General features: G+C 42.6%; 1 protein-coding gene across 2 annotated transcripts in view; it reads right to left on the reverse strand.

The window, feature by feature from the left end:
- Positions 1–22,612, reverse strand: part of SLC24A2 (solute carrier family 24 member 2) — a 147,549-nt gene that overhangs the window by 59,616 nt on the left and 65,321 nt on the right. The gene's annotated exons all lie outside the window — the stretch shown is intronic.

Consider the following 22,612-nt stretch of genomic DNA (forward strand, 5'->3'; position numbering starts at 1 on the left):
ACAGATGTCTGATCCTATGAATGCTGTTGTGATACGTTTTTGAGCCACTTGAATTAAAGCATCCTAGTGATCAAGTAAATTAGAGTAAATTATACTGCAGTGTTGCAGGAGTCTTTTATTCTTGTCAGTTCTTGGCCAGAAACTGTTGTCATTTCAGGGTTTGGCACACAAAAGGTAGGCTGCAGACCATGATGTTCACTTCATGTAAATTACGCTGGGAGTGAAACTCCCTGTACATCAGACAGTTTGAGAGAGTGAGGACTGAAAAATTAAAAGCGATGAGAAACTCAGGATGGACCAACCGTTTCAACGAAAAGCTTAAAAAGGAGTAACATTACCTTGGTATTTTGCAGGAAGGGATTAGGCAAGGAAATGAAAAAGCAGATGTTTCAGTTTAACCACTCCCAGCAAAGAGCCATTTAGCCCAAACTGTCAGCTCTGGTTAAGGGCAGGCAACTTGGGACATACTGCTCTACTATGAAGGAAAAGGAGGCTGGATGGATTTCAAAGACAATTAATGCTTTCAAGCAAGTGATGTATCCTGGAGACGATTTGTGATTCCTAGGTCTTATCCCTAGGACAACAGTAGCAGATCACATCACCAGGAGACATTTCTGAGGGAGTACAGAATTTGCACTACAAACGCAAAAGCAAAATTTTCCACCTGATTTGTAGTCCTTACTTTTGTTTGTTTCTTTAATAGAATTAACACTTGTGTTAAATGGGAACCAGAACTTTTGTCATGGCAAAAGCTTCTATGACATCTTGAAAGTTGTGTGATAAAGTAATTTTCTTTTTCTCCTCATTCTGCTTATTATGAAGAAGGAAAGTTAGCACCAGAGTACACAAAATATGAAACTCCAGTCAACTCCAGTACTCAAGTGGTAATTGAAACAGAACACAATGCAAACTCCACCTCTCTCACATTCATTCTTATTTGATCATAACCCCTTCTCCACAAGCTGGCATTTAAGTAATTTCCTCCATCGCAAGGCTCATTTGGTGCATTACATAGAAAACAAATTAGATCACAACTGTTACACAGTTGTAGCAATCTCCCCACTGCAGTGAAACACAATTTTTGGACACAGATCAACACTAACTTTCAGGACATGCTTTTTGAGTTAGTTAATTATTATTAGCTAATTAAACTTGAAGGTTAAGTGGAAGGCAAGCAGTTATGAGCAAACACTGATAACAGAGCAAATCCCTTCTGTTCCATAACAAGCGAAAGAATAACCAGAACTGAACTCTTTGTCAAAAATTCACACACACACACAGTTGTGAATTTTAACTTGAAGAAGAGATAATGAGGCAAAGAAAAGATCTTTGTTCTGATAAAGGAACTACTTGCCATCTCTGAAATTAAGACTGCCCTCCTGTGAGAAATGGTTAGAAAAAAAAAGGGTTTACACCTCTATTGAAGAGAACCATCAGGGAAAGAACTTTTAACGGAGTGGAAAGAAATGAAAATAAAAATAAAATACAAAATCTGTGTTCTAAAATGTCATTGAAACAGTGGAAGAATCTTAGAAAATTTTTGCATAATATGTATATATGATTGTGTATACACACATGTATAGGTTGCATATACGTGCTCTTTCAGATATGAATACACAAACACACTTGCAAATCCATGATTTATTTTTGCACAGTTTTGTGATAAATAATAGAAGAATTTTGCTTTCACTAAAAGTAATTAAACAATTACTTCTTAGGCTAAAGCTATTATTAGTACAATGATCCAAATTTTAAGAAAAGTAAAAGACTTTACTACTGGGAAAAGAAAAGGGGGGAATTGATCTGAGGAAACACCAACCCAACAGCCCCCCCTTCTTGGGATGCTCACCAGATGGTCCATATCAAAGTGTGGTAACTCCTTTGCAATGGAATGAGAAAGAACAGGATGGGCCATCTCTGGTATCTCTTGTTCTTGAGATAAGAGAGGAACTGAAACCACTAAGCCATAAAGACAAAGGAGCTGCAAATTGGCCCAGACTTGAAGGTCAATGTGTATGTGACCACAGAACTGAGTTGGTGCAGAAGTAAGGGTCAGCTAGTGAACACAGTGAAGAAGACTATGAGCCTTCATCTGCAGACCCCTGCCCACGACCACCAGGAAGCACTGCGCAAGTGCGACGGGAGGCTGAAGCGAGGAGAAGAACGAAGAAGATAAGATTGTAGAAGCCAGGAGGCGTGCCGAAGGTGTTGAAACTGGCAGCTGTGTGGATAAAAGGGGGTTTGAAACTTAAACAATTTGGTGAGCCTGGACGGAGCTGGGACTCCTCGGCCACCCCAGCACTGCATTTGCTCTCTTACCTTAATAAATATGGATTCATTAATCCATATTTGGATGTGATTTGCCTTAATCTACCTATAACAGGAATGTGTATTCTTGAGAAACAGGCTCCTGAAGTAGTTCGTGGAAGAGATGATGCCTCACTAACTGTGGCAAATCTCTTCATGCTTTCCTTTAAAATAAAGTTCATTGTGACAGCCAAATGTGGAGCAGAATCTGTAAAAAGCTCTACATATTTGACACAGAATATCCTTGCTAATAAAAGATGGCTAGTAATTTGAATCATCTATTAGATTGTGTATTCCAAAATCAGAATCAGAGAGCTGACTGCCTGCAGCTTTAGCAGGTGCTGCTCTAGTTGAAGTGTCCATGTTACATGCTCAAAAACCCCAAACAATTAGAGAACTGGACTGCCCACCCCCTTCTCCCAACATGAGAAAAGCAGGCTGTCAAACAACAGCAGGTAAAAACGTAACTGGATTTCAACACCTTTTTCTACAGTGTCTGTCCACATCTCTTTCCTGTTTGCTAAATATTTTCCAACTCTAATAACTAAAATGCTATTTGTTTTGTTGTTGTTGTTGTTGTTGTTGTTTTTTGTTTGTTTGTTTGTTTTTTAATAGCTTTTACAGGCATAATTAAAGTTCATGAAGTTTGGTGCCTGGCAGCGTGGTGCTGAATGAAAAATGGTATCTCTAATTATTGTAGAATATGAGCCCAGACAGGGTTTTGCTAAATTGTCTCAAGATGTTTTATAGTGAAGGACTTCTGCTACTCTCTTTTACGCCTGTTTTCAAAAGCGGCATCTGGACTCTACAATTTTATACCTATCAGTGAGTCACTGCTTGTCAGTACTGAAGTAAATTACAGGTAATATTTTTCTTGGTGCACAGGGCTCTCTAATCTTTGCAAGACACTTATGCTTAAGGTCTGTGGACTCTTTGTTAGGCTGAAGTGCAGAAAAACGAGATGCATTTCAGAGGCAGCCATTGAAGTCAATCTCACTAATTTAAGATGGTCTAGATCATTTCTAAAAATCAGTGATGGTCTAGATCATTTCTAAAAATCAGTATTCTAAGGAGTGCTAGCAATGTACTCGGAATAGAACTGTTCTGCATTTATTTGAAATTATATGGTAAATTAGGTTAATGCATAACTAACATCCAAAGCAATAAACTTAAATCTCCTTTCTGTGAATATCCCAAAACAATCCCATGTCATAACTGTAAGAAACTATGAACTAAGAGTATTGTTTATTGAAATTTATGTTAAGCTCAATGTAAAGGTTAGGTGGCAAAAGACAGAAAAACTGCTTATGCAAATAGCTGCCAGACGCCGCTTGTGTGAGACAAGATAACCTGTGAGACAAGATAACCTGTGAGACAAGATAACCTGTGAGACAAGATAACCGCAATTGCTTACACAAACCAGATACTTGTGCAAGCAGAAGGGGTACTGATCAAAGACAACCACGGATGTAAAAATGTATAAAAAGGAACTGTTTTGAACTGATCAGTACGGCAGTTGGCGGAGCGCAGACTCCCCTGCCGTCCAGCGCTGTCTTTGCTCATATTCTACTTGCTATAATTAATAAAATTATAATTGGATTATGATCCATTGTGGTCTCAATTTATAACAATTTTGGTGCCGTGACTCGGATAAGGAACGGTGGGCTTCTGTCCTCCGGGGAGGCGCCCCGCGGCAATCCGCGGCCCCGCGACTGATAGCCCACCCCATCCTTACCGACGAACCTAAATTCTAGAATAATGAGCAAAGGAGAAACCGGTAAAATCCCATAAAAATTCTGTGCACGGGAGTCCGGACGAAGACGCAGGATGCGTAAGTATATTGCGAATTTGTTCGCGGGTTTACCGTTCAGGCGGGATTGGGTTTCCTGGATTATAACGAATGAGAGGTTCGATATACTGAACCAAGCGAGTGCGGACCCTTAAGTACTGCGTTTCCCATTTCCCGCGAGGGACTGGGCCAGGAACAAGGGGAGCAAGTGAGTGTGTGTTTGTGGATAATCCAGAAGATGGGGGCGAAGGGCAGCAAGCCTTCGACTCCCATGGGAAGGGTACCCACTGTACCTAAGAATACCCCTCTGGCATATATCTTAGACAATTGGAGATATTTCCCTGGAACACTAGGGAAAGATAAGCAGAAAATGATAGAATATTGTACTAAGATATGGGGAGGGAAGAAGATTTCTAAAAATGTCTTTTGGCCAGTCTGCGGGTCAGAAGAAGATTGGATAAAGGCAACAATTAAATCTCTGGGTTAATAAAAAAAAAAAAAAAAAAAAAAAACAAAACCTTAACCCGGAAGAAAGTCAGTATGCGGGAGTGTGGCTAAAAAGACCGGGAGCTAGACTTTACCTGCTGAATGAAATAAAAACTAAACAGAAGAAAAAGAAGGAAGGGTTAGACGAAACCCTTCTAACCCCCCCTCCTTACATTTCCCCTCCTGCTCCCACAGCCCCTCCAGAGGTCCCCAGAGCGCCCACTCCCCCACCGGAGTCGGAACAAGAGTCTCCCCCTCCTCCTAGACATGTAACTAGAAGCCAAAAAGGGGCAGCTCAGATGTACCCCCTAAGGGAAATACCCATGGGGGGACCTCAACCCGTGATCAGATATATTTCCGTACCCCTAAACTCGGCTGACCTACGAGATTTTAAAAGAACCGAGATGGGAAACTTAATTGAGGACCCACTCGGAGTGGCAGAAAGATTAAATCAATTTTTTGGACCAAACCTTTATACTTGGGATGAGATGCAAACTATCCTTGGTCAATTATTTACTACCGAGGAAAGAGATATGATTAGACGAGCAGGAATGAGACTGTGGGATGCTCAACATGCCCAGGGACCTCAAGCGGATATTAAATGGCCACTCCAAAGACCTAATTGGGATAATCAGGATCCGGTGCATAGAACTCATATGCAGGACCTGAGAACTATAGTAATTCAGGGAATTAGAGAGGCAGTACCCCGTGGCCAGAATATTAATAAAGCATTTAATGAAATGCAAAAGAAAGATGAGAGCCCTACTGAGTGGCTGGAACGACTGAGGAAAGCCCTTCAGCTGTATTCTGGGATAAATCCAGACGACCCTTTAGGGCAAGCACTCCTCAAAACTCAGTTTGTGGCAAAATCATGGGAAGATATCAGAAAGAAGATTGAAAAGTTAGAAGACTGGCAGAATAGAGGGTTGGATGAATTGTTGAGAGAAGCTCAGAAAGTCTATGTAAGGCGAGAGAAAGAGAGCAGCAAGTGACAAGTAAAAATGATGGTTGCAGCGGTCAGAGAGGACCGTAAAGGACGAACTGGTGAACACAGATCTGCTGGAACGAAACAAGGGAACGTAGTAGTAAAGAAGGAACAGAGATGTTGTTTTTACTGTGGAAAGAAGGGACATATAAAGAAGAATTGCAGAGAAAGGATCAGGGATGAGGAAATATTGAAAACGGAATAGGAGAGTCAGGGGCTCTATATCTTAGGGGACCGGAGTCATCATGAGCCCTTGATAAAATTAAAAATAGGTCCCCATAAACAAGAGTTCACCTTTTTAGTAGACACTGGGGCTGAAAAATCGACTATTAAACAAATACCTGAGGGATGTAAAATTTCCCCGGAAAAAGTACAAGTAATTGGGGCAAAAGGAGAACCATTTAAAGTAAACAAAAACAAAAATGTGGTATTCGAAACTGAAAATAAATTTGGAATGGGTGAACTCTTGCTTGTCCCTGAAGCAGAATTTAATCTGCTAGGACTAGATTTAATTGTTGAATTACAATTAGAAATTAAAGTGAAAAATCAAGAGCTAACAGTGTCTACTTATCCTTTGACCGTGGATGAGCAAAAACAAATTAACCCCGATGTCTGGTACTCTCCGGACACAATTAGTAGACTGGAAATCCCACCGATTAAAATCCAAGTTTCTGAACCCCACATACCTGTGAGGGTAAAGCAATATCCCATTTCCCTAGACGGACGGAGAGGATTAAAACCAGAAATTGATCGATTATTAGCACAAGGAATCTTAGAGCCTTGTATGTCACCCTTTAACACCCCCATTCTGCCTGTAAAGAAACCAAATGGGAAATATCGGCTCGTACATGATTTAAGGGAAATCGTTTAAGGGAGCACGGGGCGGCTAGGGTTAATCCCTTGCGGGGGAAGTCCCAGCGGCAGGAATTCAAGGGGGGATGGGATTTGTGGATGTGCCGCTCACTAATGTAAAAGTGAGGGCGTATAAGAATGAATTTAGGAGGTTATTAGAGGACCCTGTGGGGCTGTCAGAGAAGACTGATCAATTTTTGGGACCCAGTATATATATACATGGGAGGAGATGCAGTCGATTACGGGAATTTTTTTTTCTCTCCTGAAGAAAGACAGATGATCAGAACGGTTGGAATGTGGATATGGGAGAGAGAAAATCAGCAGGGGATACCCGGGGAAAGGAAACTCCCTGTAACCCCTCTGCAGTGGAATCAGAATGAACAAGAGCGGAGGAGAGATATGAGTAACTCTAGGTCATTATAATAAGAGTCTGGAGGAACTCCTGAGAGAAGCACAGAAAGTAGATATTAGGAAGGATGAAGAAGAGGCTAAAACTAAAGCTAAAACTATGATAACTGCACAAGAAGCTGTTAGAAACAAACACAAGGAATCTCAGACGGGAAATCACAAATTTGAAACAGGCAAGGGAATGAAAGGGAAGGCGGAACCAAGAGGCACCACTGGCTAGGGAAATCACAAGGGAATGTTTTCATTGTGGGAAGGGGGGGCATTATAAACAAGAATGCCCCCAGAGAATATGGGACCTGTTGGTGTTTGAAGTAACCCAACAGGATGAGGGTGGTAATCACTAGGGGTGTCAGGGACTCTACCTCCTGGGGGATATACCAACAGAAGAGCCCTTGATAAATTTGAAATTAAGACCCCAGGAGGAAGATTATGTAAAAGATACAACTTGGGCTGTAGGGGCTAAAGGTGAAGGGGTTTTTGGTCCCAGTTATAAAGAATGTGTTAATACAAGGGGAAGATCAATATGCTGTTAATGATTTGTTGTTAATGCCAGGGGTAGGATGTAATTTGCTAGGTAGAGATTTACAAGTGCAATTAGGAACAGGTGTGGTGCTGGGTGAAGGAAAACTAGTGGTTAAATTACTAGAATTATGGGAGGAGAATCGGGGAGGATATTTAGGAACCAGAGCATAACTGTTTGGATTTTATAAATTATCAAACGAAAATAAGAGAAGATCTGTTAAATAAACCTTTGCCCTATAGAGAAAAACTATTTATTGATGGGTCCTCTCGATGCCTAGAAGGAAAAATATCGGGTTATGTAATTATCGAGAGGCAGAAGATGGAAGTGTTTGAAAAGGGGAAATTACCTGCTGGGTGGTCAGCACAAGTCTGTGAACTCTATGCCCTAAAACAGACATTGGTATATTTGAGAGATAAGGAAGGGACAGTGTACACAGACTCAAAGTATGCATTTGGAGTGGTCCACACATTTGGAAAAATATGGGAAGAAAGAGGGCTTATAAATACAAAAGGGAAGGAGCTAGTACACGAGCGGCTGATCAGAGAAGTTTTAGAAGCCCTGAAGCTCCCCACAGAAATTGCAATTGTGCATGTGAAAGGACATCAGAGGGGAGCATCAATGGAAATAAGGGGGAATAATTTAGCAGATTAAGTAGCCAGAGAAGCAGCTACAGAATCATCATTGGTAGTTTTATTGGTAATAATAACAGGGGATTATGAGAATTTAGCCCCAAATTTCACAGAACAAGAAAAGGATATACTTAAAAATAAGGGGGGAAAAGATTCAGAAGGAAAATGGACTTTAGCAGATGGAAGGCAGATGTTAAACAAAACAAGATCATGAGAAATTCAGATCATGAGAAATTCTGTCATTAATACATTAGAAAATACATTGGGGAACGCAATCACTTTGTGATCATTTTCTTAGACAATATGGGTGTATAGGAATATATACGGTAGCTAAACAACTAGTTGATCGATGTTTAATTTGTTAAAAAGTGAACAAAAAGGTTAAAAAAAAAAAAAAAAAAAAAAAGGTGTCTGCGGAACAGGAGCTAGCCATACAAAGCCTCCAGGTAGACTTAACAGAGCTACCTTAAATACAAGGGTGAAAGTATTTGTTGGTATTAGTGGCTCACTTAACTCATTGGGTGGAAGCAATCCCCCACACCAAGGGCAATGGCAAGCATGGTATCCAAGGTGTTACTGGAAAACATTATCCCCAGATATGGATTAATAGAAAGAATAGACTTGGGCGGAGGAACATATTTCATTTTAAAAATTATACAACAGCTATCTGAAGCCTTAGGGATCTAATGGGCATGGCACACCCCATGGCATCCTCGGAGTTCTGGAAGAGGAGAAAGAATGAATCAAACTTCAAAACAAACCTTGACTAAGTTAATGATTGAGACTCAGATGTCTTGGATTAAATGCCTGCCGTTGGCCTTATTAAGGATCAATACTCAGCCACGAACAGACCTGGGAATTTCTCCCTATGAAATGATGTTTGGATTACTATGTATGAGTAATGACAGGGATATTGTCATCCCTGAAGTAGGAGATCAGTATGTAAGAAAGTATGTAATAAGAATTGGTAACACTTTAATGAAACTGAGAAAGAAAGGACTTCTGCCTCAAATATCACCATTGGCTTTTAATATCCACAATGTAAAACCAGGTGATTGGGTATTGATAAAAGTGTGGAAAGATTAATCATTAACTCCCGAGTGGGAAGGTCCATTTCAGGTGCTGCTGACCACCGAGACAGCGATCCGAACAAAAGAAAAGGGGTGGACTCTTGCCTCCTGAGGAAAAGGACCGGTGGAAAAGCCTCAGGAGTGGACTGTGGTACCATCAACTGACCAACTACAAGTCACCCTCAAAGGACTAAGTAAATTCATCAGGAGGGGATTGAATGACTCTTAACCAGTGGTTTGACTGGGTTTTTGACTGGGTTCAGAGGTAACACTGTGAAAATTTACTTATTCATTTACTTACTTGCTGTATAAGGAAACAAAAACAAAAAAACAGACAAAACCAAACAAAAAAAACTGTCAGGGAAAAGCTGGCTTTTACCGAGCATTAACTGACAGACATGTGAGATTATGAGCATTTTGGAGTCAATTAGGCATTGCTAGAAAATCAACCTAATTGGGTAATACCTTGTCTCGAGTGTATGTATGGATGTCATGAAGCGTGGGTTTTGTGTGAATGTGAAATGTGTTACCGGATGTGGTATTTCTTGCAGATGGAGAAAATTGTCTTATAACTGTATAGGGAAGGGGCATGAACTGTAACCTTGATTTACGGGGAAAAAGAGGTTAGTCCCCAGAATTTGTGATGTCCCTGAGAGTTGATGGGAGGACACTATCGGAAAGTGCCAAAATTTTGCTTTGCTTAGAAACAAAGGAAGTGGCTACAAAGGAGCTGCACTTGAATTGACTAACTCTTAACACACGGATTTGTTAAACAGTAGAGGGCAAGACCGGGTTAACCTCTGTGCTCGCCACCAAGAAGACCTTTTTCTCAGCTGTGGGCTGCAACCCCATAGGCATGAGAGGTGGGAGTATATGTTATACCGGACCTCTGCTAATCATCCTGGTATGGTTTGCTTTAATAGTGGCAAATTTGTGCAGCAAGTGCTTTACTGTTATGTCCAACATCAGAGTGGCTTTGCTTTCCCAAAGACAGAAGGGTGGATGGAGATATTTTAGTGGGAAGAAGAGAATCCAAGTAAAAGATGTGACAGAAGTAAAACAGCCAGTACCAAAACCGCCGAAAAGACCTATAACAGAATTTTCAACATGGTTAACCAAAGGAGATGGTGGTTTACATAAGCAGATACAACTACATGGGTACTTGAAAGAGGAACATTTACAAGGGCAAAAGATATGTAGTAAAAAGGCAAACAAAGTGAGGGCTACCAACATCAAGGCTGCACAATAAATTGCTGCCCATGCATAAGCACGCTCCATTGTTTTCGCGGTATTGGAGGTACAAGAGTGAGAGCGCGAGTGGCGAACCTGCCTGGTCTGTAGGGATCAGGAGTCAGGGTCCACATACGCAGCAGGAAAATGGATTTCCACGCCCCCAGTCCAAAGCGCATGTGTTGCTGGAGGGTCTCGAAAGTTCGGCTATACCCGGATGGCAAAAACAACTGCCAGGCCCGCCCAGATCTAGGCAGCACAGGCATTCTGGGTGGAAGAGAAACTTCCGCTCATTGCGCACTTGGACCTTCCTCGGTCAAGCCGCTAGCCTGGGGCTGGACTATCCCACTAATCTTACTGATCCCGCTGGATTGCAATCTTGGGAAGATGGGAGTAGGGGACGATCCTGTGTGCGCCGCCCTGCTGTTAGGATTTTTCATTATATTGGTGGTGACTGTTGTTGCCATCGCGGTATGCGAGGGAATGTCTCGTGGCTGGTGTCGGAGATCACCTCCTCCCCCCAATCCTCCAAGATCACGAAGACAACTAAGACGCCCTCGAAACCTTGATGAGGTGATGGAAACAGACTTATAGTTCAAAGAAGAAAATGTTGTTGATCAGAGGAGTTACCGCGCGGCGTGTAACTGTTGTTCTTGGACTCTTTCTATCTTTCTATCGCTATCGCCCCGTGAGTAAGGGTAACAAGACATCGAAGGACAACATCCAAAGGACAGTGCTGATATCTTTGGTTCTTACTTTTTCTCTTTCTGATTGTGTCGCGTGGGACTTTGCTGGATTGTTATACAGTTAATTATTTCAGGTTCTTGTTTGCTAATAAATTGTTGATTATTGTTTACAGAGTGTCTGATAGTACGGTTGACTGTGCAGTTCGGCACACAGCTCGAATTTGCTTAACACCAACAGGTGAAACAGTAGTAGCAAATTGCATGTTGGTCACAACTTGTTGGATTAACTGAACAAAGCAAGGAATAAATAACACACGGCAAAAACATTAAGGCGACAACTGCACATAGCAGATAGAATAAGAGCTGTTTTACCTATGGTGCTCTGAAAACACCCTCAATGTTAGACTCAGAATGGTGGGATGATCTATTAGGAGCTTCCTGGTGGAAAAGATTGTTGTGAATGCGTTATGCCACGTGAAAACTATGATTGTAATTGTAAGGTATTATCTTGAGAGTGTTATGATAAATGTTGGAATTGTGGAAAAAGGTTTGTTTGCAGTGACGAAAATGAAAGTAGCATCTAATAAACAATAATAGGATAAAAGAAAAAGGGGGGATTGTAAGAAACTATGAACTAAGGGTATTGTTTATTGAAATTTATGTTAAGCTCAATGTAAAGGTTAGGTGGCAAAAGACAGAAAAACTGCTTATGCAAATAGCTGCCAGACGCCGCTTGTGTGAGACAAGATAACCTGTGAGACAAGATAACCTGTGAGACAAGATAACCTGTGAGACAAGATAACCGCAATTGCTTACACAAACCAGATACTTGTGCAAGCAGAAGGGGTACTGATCAAAGACAACCACGGATGTAAAAATGTATAAAAAGGAACTGTTTTGAACTGATCAGTACAGCAGTTGGCGGAGCGCAGACTCCCCTGCCGTCCAGCGCTGTCTTTGCTCATATTCTACTTGCTATAATTAATAAAATTATAATTGGATTATGATCCATTGTGGTCTCAATTTATAACATAACCCTTGCCTAATTGATGGGTAGGATTTATTTGGCTCACAGGAAGCTGAAATGTGGAAGTCCTAGTGGTGTCAATATACTTAAACTTAAATTCTTCTAGATAGCCATGAAGTTAAAAGTTGACCTTCACCACCACATTCTCCAGAAGCTCTGTGAGGTGCTGCAGTGGAGCCAACACAGCCTACTAACTGAAGGTAATGCATCTCATTGCCCCACTCTCTAAATTAGTTATGTAGAAAGGCTGCAAGTGGCTGTAGGGGAGTATTTCTGTATTTCACCTATAGTAAACTGGTGGTAAGGATTTAACTTCCGTATCAATGCTTAGTAAATCATTACCTGAATCCATACTATGAACTGAGTACAGAACCTTGGATCTTACTCAAAACAGAGGACAAAAAAGCTGTAGTAAGCACACTGTAGGAAAAAAAATCTTAAAATACCCTTTCACTTTGTTGGCCTTCTTCCTCCATTTCAGCTCTTTCCTAAAAGTAAAGTAAAACAGGGAGTTCTACCTAAAGAACCAGACTTCTATACTATAGAGTAAATATAATCCACAAGAACCATACCGAAAACTGAATTGAGGTTGTAAACTCACCTGACTCATGAAAATGAAGAATTTATTAAATTAAGCTTGAACTTTTAAAGACAATGAGCTGGACCATCAAAATGGAATTGATCTGAGGAAACACTAACCTGATAGCCCCCCCCCCCCCCCCCCCCCCCTTCTTGGGATGCTCACCAGATGGCCTCCATCAAAGGATACTAACTGCATTGCAATGGAATGAGAAAGAACAGGATGGGCCATCTCTGGTATCTCTTGTCCTTGAGATAAGAGAGGAACTAAAACCACTTAGCCAGAAAGATAAAGGAGCTGCAACTTAGCTCAGACTTGAAGGACAAGGTGTATGTGACTACAGGACTGAGTTTGTGCAGAAGCAAGGGTCAGCTAGCGAACACAGTGAAGAAGACTACAAGCCTTCATCTGAAGACCCCTGCCCATGACTGTTGCAAATACCTTAATAATATTGCTAACATGACCACCAGAAAGCACTGCGCAAGTGTGACGGGAGGAATTTGGGGTGGGGGGATATGTTAATGATTTCTCAGAACTAACTGTAATATTCCCTCCCTATCCTCAGAGTAGAGATGTGTATGTATTAGAATCAGTGAATATGTAACGTTTTTAAGCAATAAAATGGGGCTGATTTCTGCTCCAAGCAGCACACACCTGTGGTGGAGTTATCCCCCATGTGCCCAGTGCTGAATAAACATACCTACTTTATAACCTTACTGGTTGCAAAGTCGTGATTCCGTGCCTCATTTTGGCAACCCAGATGGGACCTGCTCTGCTCAGCTGCAGGACTGGCTGAGGGGTGGACATCCTAGGCGTGCCCTGAGTCCTTCTTGGAGGACCTCTGCTCCCCAGACGCTCACTGCGGGAGCAGACAATGACCATCTATCACTGTGGACAAAAGGTATGTTTAACATTTGGAGCCAATAATTTGTACGTGTGGCTGGGGCTGCTGGTAAAAACCGCAGAGATGTCTGTCGTACAGCATAGTCCCCATTTGGGGGTACCCGTTTGGTTGGTTTTGGGGATTTGCTGACCGATAGCCCTGCCACTAGCAATCTTCCAGCAGATCGAGCAAATCTGAGGTTACTGCTGCATCCCAATTTCGGAGCCAGGACGGACTTGCTAATGACTATATAAGAAGCAGGAGAAGGGTAAGCATAGCCTCTTGAAATTGATATCAATTTCTGTCTGTTTTTAGCAACAATCTGTTTACGCCATCGATTGCAATCTGAGCTCTCAAAAGTTTTTGCACCTGGTACCGCGTTAGTGTACATTAAATGGCTTTATACTTGTGGCAAAGGTTTAATGGTTTACGATTTATGTTACACACAAACTTGGCTGTTGTTTTAAACTTGATGCATTTGTGGTGCGAGTGAGAAGTGTGACAGGCCCTTTGTGTGACTGTGTGACTGCATGTCGGCAAGACGTGAGTGAGACGCAGCAACAGCTGCGGAGCAAGTGTGGAGTTCTGATCCGTGGTTCCATGTTCTCCACATGGAGAGTAGCCGGAGACAAACAAAGTGAATAACAACTTGGAAAATAGTAATAATTGAATCTGTAGTCCATTTCTGGTGCCCCATACACATAGACATTTTGTGTAATCCAATTTTTGGTTTTGAATGTTTTAATTACAGGTATGATGCTTGGATAAAATTCAGGGATGATTTTTGGTGTAACAAATGTGGACGAATTTGATCTGACTCGGTTAGAATTGAATGTTCAGGTCAGCTCAAAAGAGTTTATTGTGGGAATTTGGAAAATATAAAGAATCAATAAGGTACAGATAATTGCTATTTTTTTTTCTTTTTTAAAATTACTTAAGGTTTGAGGATTAAAAGTGGGAACAAAAATGGGAAATACCCAAGACAAAGAAGTCCTAAAGAAAAACCCCTTAGGATGTATATTAGCACACTGGAAAGACATTGCTGGGTCTAGGGGCACAGAAAATAAAAAGACCCTTACCAAATACTGCAATCAATGGTGGCCACTTTATAAATTGGAAAATGAAGCCAGATGGCCACTAAATGGGACCGTAGATTGACTATAACACCCTTCTACAATTAATGTTGGTTTTAAGAAGAGAAGGGAAATGGGATGAGGTATCATATGCAGACATGTTCTTTACTCTCTGAAATCATCCTGATTGGCAAAGGGACTGCAGTTTAATCCCACCGCTAGATCCCCTGGTACTTGCTTTAGAACGAGAAAACAATAGGGGATTAAAAGGGAAACTGAGGCGGTGTTGCTCAGCATGTAGTATTGACCAGAGGTGTACAAAAATTGGGAAGGTATGCCAAGAATCACATTCTGACCTGACAGACCTATTTAAGCTCCTCCACGACAGCCGCTCTCTTCAGGGCTGCCGCCTTTTCCAAGGATGAGAGGACAAGAACAAGACTCGAACTTGGACCATACTCCTACCCCCCCTCCCCCAGGGCAGGCCGGTGTCTTCCCACACTGGAGAAAGCAGGCTCAGACAATTCTCCAGGCGCCCCTTAGGGAAGCAGTTGATCTGGATGGGGGCAACATGCAAATAAAAGTATCCTTTTCCAGCACGGACTTAGAAAATTGGAAGAGGGCTGTAAGAGAGTTTCGGAGTGACCCAGTAAGTGTGACCAAGCAATTTCAGTTTATAGTGAACTTGGAAATATTACTGGATGAATTCTGGAGAGTGTTTAGCAACAGAGAGGAGGAATATAAGAAGGGACAGAGGAAAGTGGTGGCAGTGGTAAGTGAAGTGAGGGAAAGGAAATTCAAGAAGGGGTTTCTGGATAGGGATCAGTGTGCATTTTGCAAAGAAAGAGGGCACTGGAAGGCTGACTGTCTGAAGCTGAAGCAGGGTGGTCAGAGGAAGAAAGTAGTGGCACTGATGGGTGAAGATTGACAGGGACCTGGGGAATCCACCCTAGCAGATCCACTGGTTATAATAAAGCTAGAGAAAGAACAAACGGAAGGAGAATTTTCATTGGATACAGGAGCAATCTATTCGGTTCTTAACCAAGCTTTAATGCCCCTAGGAGAATAATATGTTATGGTAAAGGGAGCTACTGGCCAAGCTAAGAAAGCCTATTTTTGTAAACCGCTAATGAGGCGCGGAATCACAACTTTAGAACCAGTAAGGTTATAAAGTAGGTATGTTTTTTTAGTGCTGGGCACATGGGGGAATCATTTCCTCCAAATGCATGCACAGCTTGGAGCCAAAAGCGGATCCCTTTTAATTTCATATCATGTTACATATGTACTGCAATTCCGGGAATAGGGAGGGAATATTACAATTAGTTCCAAGAAATCCTTAACATATTCCCCCACCCCAAGCCCCTGGTGCTGACCCTCCCCTAGCAACTCCCATGTTATCAGATAAATGGCATGTCTTAACAACACTCAGGGCATGTGCCAACAAACAAAGTGTTTCAGTTACCTTAATAAAACAGTTTGAATCTTAGAATATTATTTTGATTTTAGTTTATAAGTACGATTTTGATTTAACATGAAGCTACAGTAGCTATGAGAATATAAAGTACACTAAGGCCCTTAGGATTAAGCAACTAGTATGCTGTGTGCCTTGAACACTATAACAATCGTTACGGACTCTGAATTAACACAATAAGTACTGGTTATGGATCTTGACTTGAAACAATAGGTACCAGAGGAAAACTGGTTTGGTTGGGAAGATCGGCCAAGGGAGAGGTGAGCATTAGCCAAAGATGGAGTGAGCATGCGCAAGGATGGAGTTCAATCAGTGGACACAGTGATGAAGACTATTGACAACCACCAGAGGACCCCTGTCCAATATAACCATGCATGTGTTAGAGACATTTTCATATGATAATAATCTCCAGGAAATAACATGAATATGCTAATCATTTCCCTCCCCCCGTTCTATTTAAATCAATCAGTAAAGATGACCAATGATTTCTGTAGAATAGGAATATAGGTAAGGTGAGGTAACTGAAAGCCAATCATTATTAAGGTCAACTTAAACTTTATGAATTCTGTTGATCTTATGTAACTATGACTCTGCTGAAAAAGTGTATAAATATGTTGTGCTTTGTACCTGTCAGCGAACACGTCTTTGGCGGAGTTATCCCTCATGTTCCCCAGAACTGGAATAAAGAAGTGCCTGCTAATCTGCTTTAGGTAGATAAGTTCTTTCGCGATTGTGACCGCTAACAGTTTTGGCAACCCAGATGGGACCTTGTGAGTGAGACTGGATGGGGGAGAACCATCGTTTTCGACCCATAAAGCTCCTCGCAACGTCCCCTGGAAAGGTAAGGCACTTCTTCAGAATCAGTGGAAAGCCTGCCTGTCAGACGGAGTGAAAGTTCCACGTGGTTGGGGCTAGGGAATTCCCCAGCAGTGGAAGCCTAGGCGCCACCCGTAAGGCGAATACGAAAGTTTCGTGGGGTTGGCATCAGTGTAAGTGGTGGAAGGGAATTAAAGGAGAGGGTCCCGTGGGACTCCTTGAGAATAGCACTCTCTTGGGTGCTCCCGGGAACTTTCCCGGAGGGACTCCTTATCTCAATTGAGTCACTGCGAGGAATAAGGCAAGGATTATTAGAAGAGGGTCTGGGCTGTTCATAAATCGTGAGACGGGGGATCTTGTGTGGAACAGCGTATACTGGGGTTGCTAGCACCTCACTGGTATACATCTGGTCAGGAACACTTTGGTGTTCACATCGGTACTTTCTGGTCTTGATACGGGAAATTGTATTTTTTGTATTCTGTAATTTGGTTTTGTGCTTTGAATCTTGTAACTTTGTAACTTTGGTAATACAGGAAACAGTGAAACACTGTTGAAATACTGTTGAGGTTTTATGCATGAATGAGTGCATGAGATGTGTAATTAAGCACGAAGCAAGTGTGGAGCTTTGATCCGCGGTTCTGTTATCCCGCGAGGGGTGCAGCCGGAAATAAGAGAAGCGAAAGGAGGGAACCAAAAAAAAAAGGAAAAAAGTATACTGTTGGTTTGCTATGGCATTTAAATTTTCAAACCTGTTTAAAGAAGGGAGAGGGAGTAAGAGTTCTATACCAAGAAACACTCCCTTAGGTTGCCTTTTAGCTCACTGGAAAGAAATGCATGATGAACTAAGAAAAAGTCAACTTATTGAATTTTGTAATCATGAATGGCCATTGTATAAATTAGAAGAAGAAGAAATGTGGCCCCTGAATGGGACCTTAAGTTATAATACTATTTTGCAATTAATGTTATTTTGTAAAAAGGAAGAAAAATGGGATGAGGTTCTATATGTAGATCTGTTCTTTTATCTGTGAGAAAAAACGGAGTGGCAAAAAGAATGTGGGCTGATTAATCAAGTGATGTCTCTTACGGTAAAGGATAAAAAGGTTCGGGAAGGCTGCCCCGCATGTACTTCCACCAAAATGTGCTTTAAACATTTGGCACTGAAGGGAAGGGGACATACAGAAACAGGTCCTGAATTAGATATTGCTCCTACTGCCCCAATAATTCCTGCAATTCTCATAAACCCCCCCATTCCACTACCTTTCTCTGAATGAAGACCTGACTCTGGACCTAGGCATCTGACTGGGCAATCAGCCCAGGGTGCTGATTTAAGGGAAGGGCACAGACTTCAATTTTGCAATTGTTTTTACAGATCTCAAGAAGTCCGTTAAGGGGAGGAATACAAGGGGGAAGAAGAAGATTGACTGAAAGAACCCCTCTCAGAATAAATCAGTGTGCCTTTTGTAAGAAGGAGGGGCACTGGAAAAAGGATTGTCCAAGAAAATTAAATAGTCAGCAAACAGCAGCTAATGTGATGATTCTAGGAGAGTATGCAGATTGACGGGGACCGGAGGTGAACCCAGCTGAGCCTCTGGTTACAATTAAGCTGGGAGAAAAGGAGGTTACATTTTTGGTGGACACTGGAGCAATGTTCTCAGTTCTGAACAAACAGAAGGGGATGATAGGTTCTAAAATGGTAAATATTGTGGGAGCCACAGGGAAGGAGGAAAACCAGCCATTCTTACAACCGCTGAATTTACAATTTGGAAATAAAATCATAATACACGAATTTCTGTACGTTCCAGAATGTCCAGTACCCTTAATGGAAAGAGATTTGCTATCCAAATTAAATGCCCAGATATTTTTTGAAAATGGAGAATTGTTGTTAAAAATACCAGAATCAAAAACAGGGGAAATCCTGATGATACAGGAAAAAACAGATACAAGAAATCCCCCCAGAAGTGAGTTATGCAGTAGTCCCCATGGTATGGGAAACTGATGTCCCTGGAAAATCCAAATTGGCACAACCAGTGAAAATTGAATTAAAGGAAGGAGCAAAACCAGTTAGGATCAAACAATATCCAATTAAACCTGAGGCAAAACAAGGAATTAAAAGGCTGATTGACAAATTCTTGAAATATAAGATTTTAGAAGAATGTGAGTCAGAATATAATACCCCTATTTTACCAGTCCGAAAGCCCACAGGTGAGTATAGATTAGTACAGGACTTGAGAGCTATAAATCAAATTGTAAAAGACGTTCACCCGGTAGTGGCAAATCCATATACCTTATTGACAGCTCTTAAAAATATCAGTGGTTTACAGTGCTTGATTTGAAAGATGCTTTCTTTCGCATACCCCTGGAACAGGAAAGTCGTAAGCTGTTTGCCTTTGAGTGGGAAAACCCACAAACAGGGCGTAAAGTACAGTTAACCTGGACATGACTACCCCAAGGATTTAAGAACAGCCCAACAATCTTTGGTAGCCAACTTGCCAAAGAACTAGAGATATGGACAAATGAAAAGACAGTGACTCCACAACCAGAACATCTACTCTTACAATATGTGGATGACATCTTAATAGCTACAGAAGAAAAGCCAGCCTGTATACAGGTAACCATTGAACTTTTAAATTTTTTGGGACTTAATGGGTATAAGGTGTCTAAGAAGAAAGCCCAAATGGCAAGCCAAACTGTGATATATTTAGGCTTTGAGATTTCAAAGGGGCAAAGAAGATTGGGGACTGATCGAAAGGAAGCAATCTGTGCTATCCCGGAACTTTGGACTGTACATGAATTAAGAGATTTCTTGGGAATGGCCAGGTGGTGTCATCTTTGGATTATGTATTATGGTCTCTTGGCCAAACCATTATACGAGGCCCAAAAGTCCACCCCTTTCATATGGGGTCAACAACAATAGGAGGCCTTTCAAAAGCTTAAGCAAGCTTTAATGACAACACCAGCTCTAGGATATACCTGATTTAACTAAATATTTCCAGTTGTTTGTTCATGAAAGGCAGCACCTTGCCCTGGGAGTCCTAATCCAGAGGATGGGAAGCTGGAAGAGTCCTGTGGGGTACTTTTCTAAACAACTGGACACAGTAAGCAAAGGATGGCCTTCCTGCTTGCGGGCAGTACCGGCAACAGTAATATTGATACAAGAAGCCAGAAAGCTCACCTTGGGAAGAACCATCATGGTCTATGTTCCGCATATGGTTGCTACAGTGTTGGAACAAAAAGGGGGGGTATCGGCTGTCCCCTAGCCGAATGACGAAATATCAGGTAATCCTTACAGAACAAGATGATGTGATTCTGAAAACAACTAATTTTGTAAATCCTGCAGTTTTTCTGAGTGCTTCACAGGAGGAAGAACAACCTGAACATGATTGTATAACAGCTATTGAACATACATATTCTAGTCGAGAAGATTTGAAGGATGTCCCCCTCGAAGGTCCTGAATGGGAGCTGTTTACAGATGGCAGTAGCTTTGTACAGAATGGAACTTGCTACGCAGGATACGCAGTAACAACTGAAAGTACTATGGTAGAGGCAAATGCACTGCCCAACACTACATCAGCACAGAAAGCAGAATTAATTGCCTTAACACGAGCATTGGAATTAAGTAAGGGAAAGAAAGTCAACATCTGGACAGATTCAAAGTATGCTTTTGGAGTGATTCATGTCCATGGAGCATTATGGAAAGAACGAGGACTATTGTCCTCCCAGGGGGGCAAATATTAAGCATCAGAAGGAAATTTTACAGTTGTTATTGGTGGTTCAGGAACCGGCCCAAATAGCGATCATGCACTGTAAAGCACATCAATCTGGAAATACAAAAATAGCAGGAGGGAATAGGTTAGCAGATCAAGCTGCCAAGGAAGCAGCTCAACAGCGAATGTTACAAATGGCAGTAATTCCTACTAGAACCATAACTCTCCCAAAGGATCCACCAGAATACTCAAAGGAAGATGAGAAATTAGCTCAATTTTTAAATGCAAAGAAAAATTTAGAAGGATGGTGGACAACCTCTGAAGGCCAGATGGTTGTGCCCCCATTAATTATGAGGGAAATACTACAAGTAAAACATCAGGCATGCCATTGGGGTGTAGAAGCCCTGGTGACATTCCTGAAGAGGCACATAGTATCGGTAAGGATGTTAGAGATGGCTAAATCAGTTGCTGCAAAATGCAATGTATGTTTAAAGAATAATCCAGTGGTACAGAAGAGAGTTCAAATGGGCAAAGTGAAAGTAGGAGTAGAACCTGGTGACTATTGACAAATTGATTTTACAGAATTACCCAAATGTAAAGGATATTGGTATGTCCTGGTTGGGTTTGATACCTTTTCTGGATGGCCAGAAGCCCTTCCCTGTCACACAAATCAAGCTAAAGAAACAGTTAAATGGCTTTTATGTTGGAGAATGGCTCAGAGACAAGGGTCATGAGCCCACCGAGCAATTGTACGATCAGAGCCTGTTCTAGGGGCTGATGCTGGGTCTCGCTGATGCTGGGCCTCACTAGGGTTTGCCTGCAGCTGCTCGCAGCTGCTGATACATGAAGAATGTCAAGGATGCTTCGGCCTTGTGTACCATGGTGTGTTGAAAACAGATTAAGAGGAATTAGAAATAGCGGCATGAGAAACTTAGTGTTATGAGAAGCTTGTGCTGTTAGCTAACTGCAAGTAGGTGGACCGTGTGAATACGACCTTTAGAGCTTAAGCCAATCAGCTAGTGACTAGTAGGTATAATAATTATTGTTGTCTGTATAAATATATGTACCCTGGACCAATAAAGATATACAATATATGATGCTCTATCACCCATATTGAATCCGTCTCGGCGTGTCGTTCCTCCGTGGCTCCGCAAGATGGCGCCCAAACAGGGACCTGCATAGAAGAATAACACAGATGGAGCAGCGGAGGCGGAGAAGCACCGGGTACAGCGGAGAAGCGCCGCATACAGCAGCGCCCCAGGGATCAAGAGCGGACGCGGAGAAGCGCCGGCTCCGGCAGTGCCCAGGGGGTCGACACCAGAAGTGGAGAAGCGCTGGCTCCAGCAGCGCCTGGGGACCGAGAGTGGACACGGAGAAGTGCTGGCTACAGCAGTGTCCAGGGGATCAAGAGCGGACGTGGAGAAGTGCCAGCTCTGGCAGCGCCCGGGGATTGAGAGCGGACATGGAGAAGCGCCGGCTCCGGCAGTGCCCGGGGGGTCGACACCGGCAGCGGAGAAGCGCTGGCTCCAGCAGCGCCTGGGGACCGAGAGCGGACGCGGAGAAGCGCCGCATACAGCAGCGCCCCGGGGATCAAGAGCAGACACGGAAAAGTGCCGCATACAGCAGTGCCCCAGGGATCAAGAGCAGACACGGAGAAGCGCCAGCTCCAGCAGCGCCCAGGGACTGAGAGCGGACACGGAGAAGCGCCGGCTACAGCAGCGCCCGGGGGGTTGACACCGGAAGCGGAGAAGCGCCAGCTCCAGAAGCGCCTGGGTACTGAGAGCGGACGTGAAGAAGCGCCAGCTACAGCAGCGTCCAGGGGGTCGAGACCGGAAGCGGAGAAGCGCCAGCTCCAGCAGCATCTGGGGGACCAAGACTGGAAGCAGAGAGGCGCCGGATACAGCAGTGTCCGGGGGTCGAGACCGGAAGCGGGAAAGCGCCGGATACAGCAGTGCCCAGGGGATCAGAAACGATCTAACATTGGATCTCTGACGTGTTGTTCTGAGGACCTGAACCGAGATAGAGGTTTGCTGTCTGCAAGGGCTACTGGCAAGAGCTGCAACTGGTGCCCTAACACAGAGCATCAGCAACAT

The sequence above is a fragment of the Tyto alba genome, unplaced genomic scaffold, assembly GCF_018691265.1.
Source record: "Tyto alba isolate M040663 unplaced genomic scaffold, T.alba_DEE_v4.0 Super-Scaffold_42, whole genome shotgun sequence".
Taxonomy (NCBI): domain Eukaryota; kingdom Metazoa; phylum Chordata; class Aves; order Strigiformes; family Tytonidae; genus Tyto; species Tyto alba.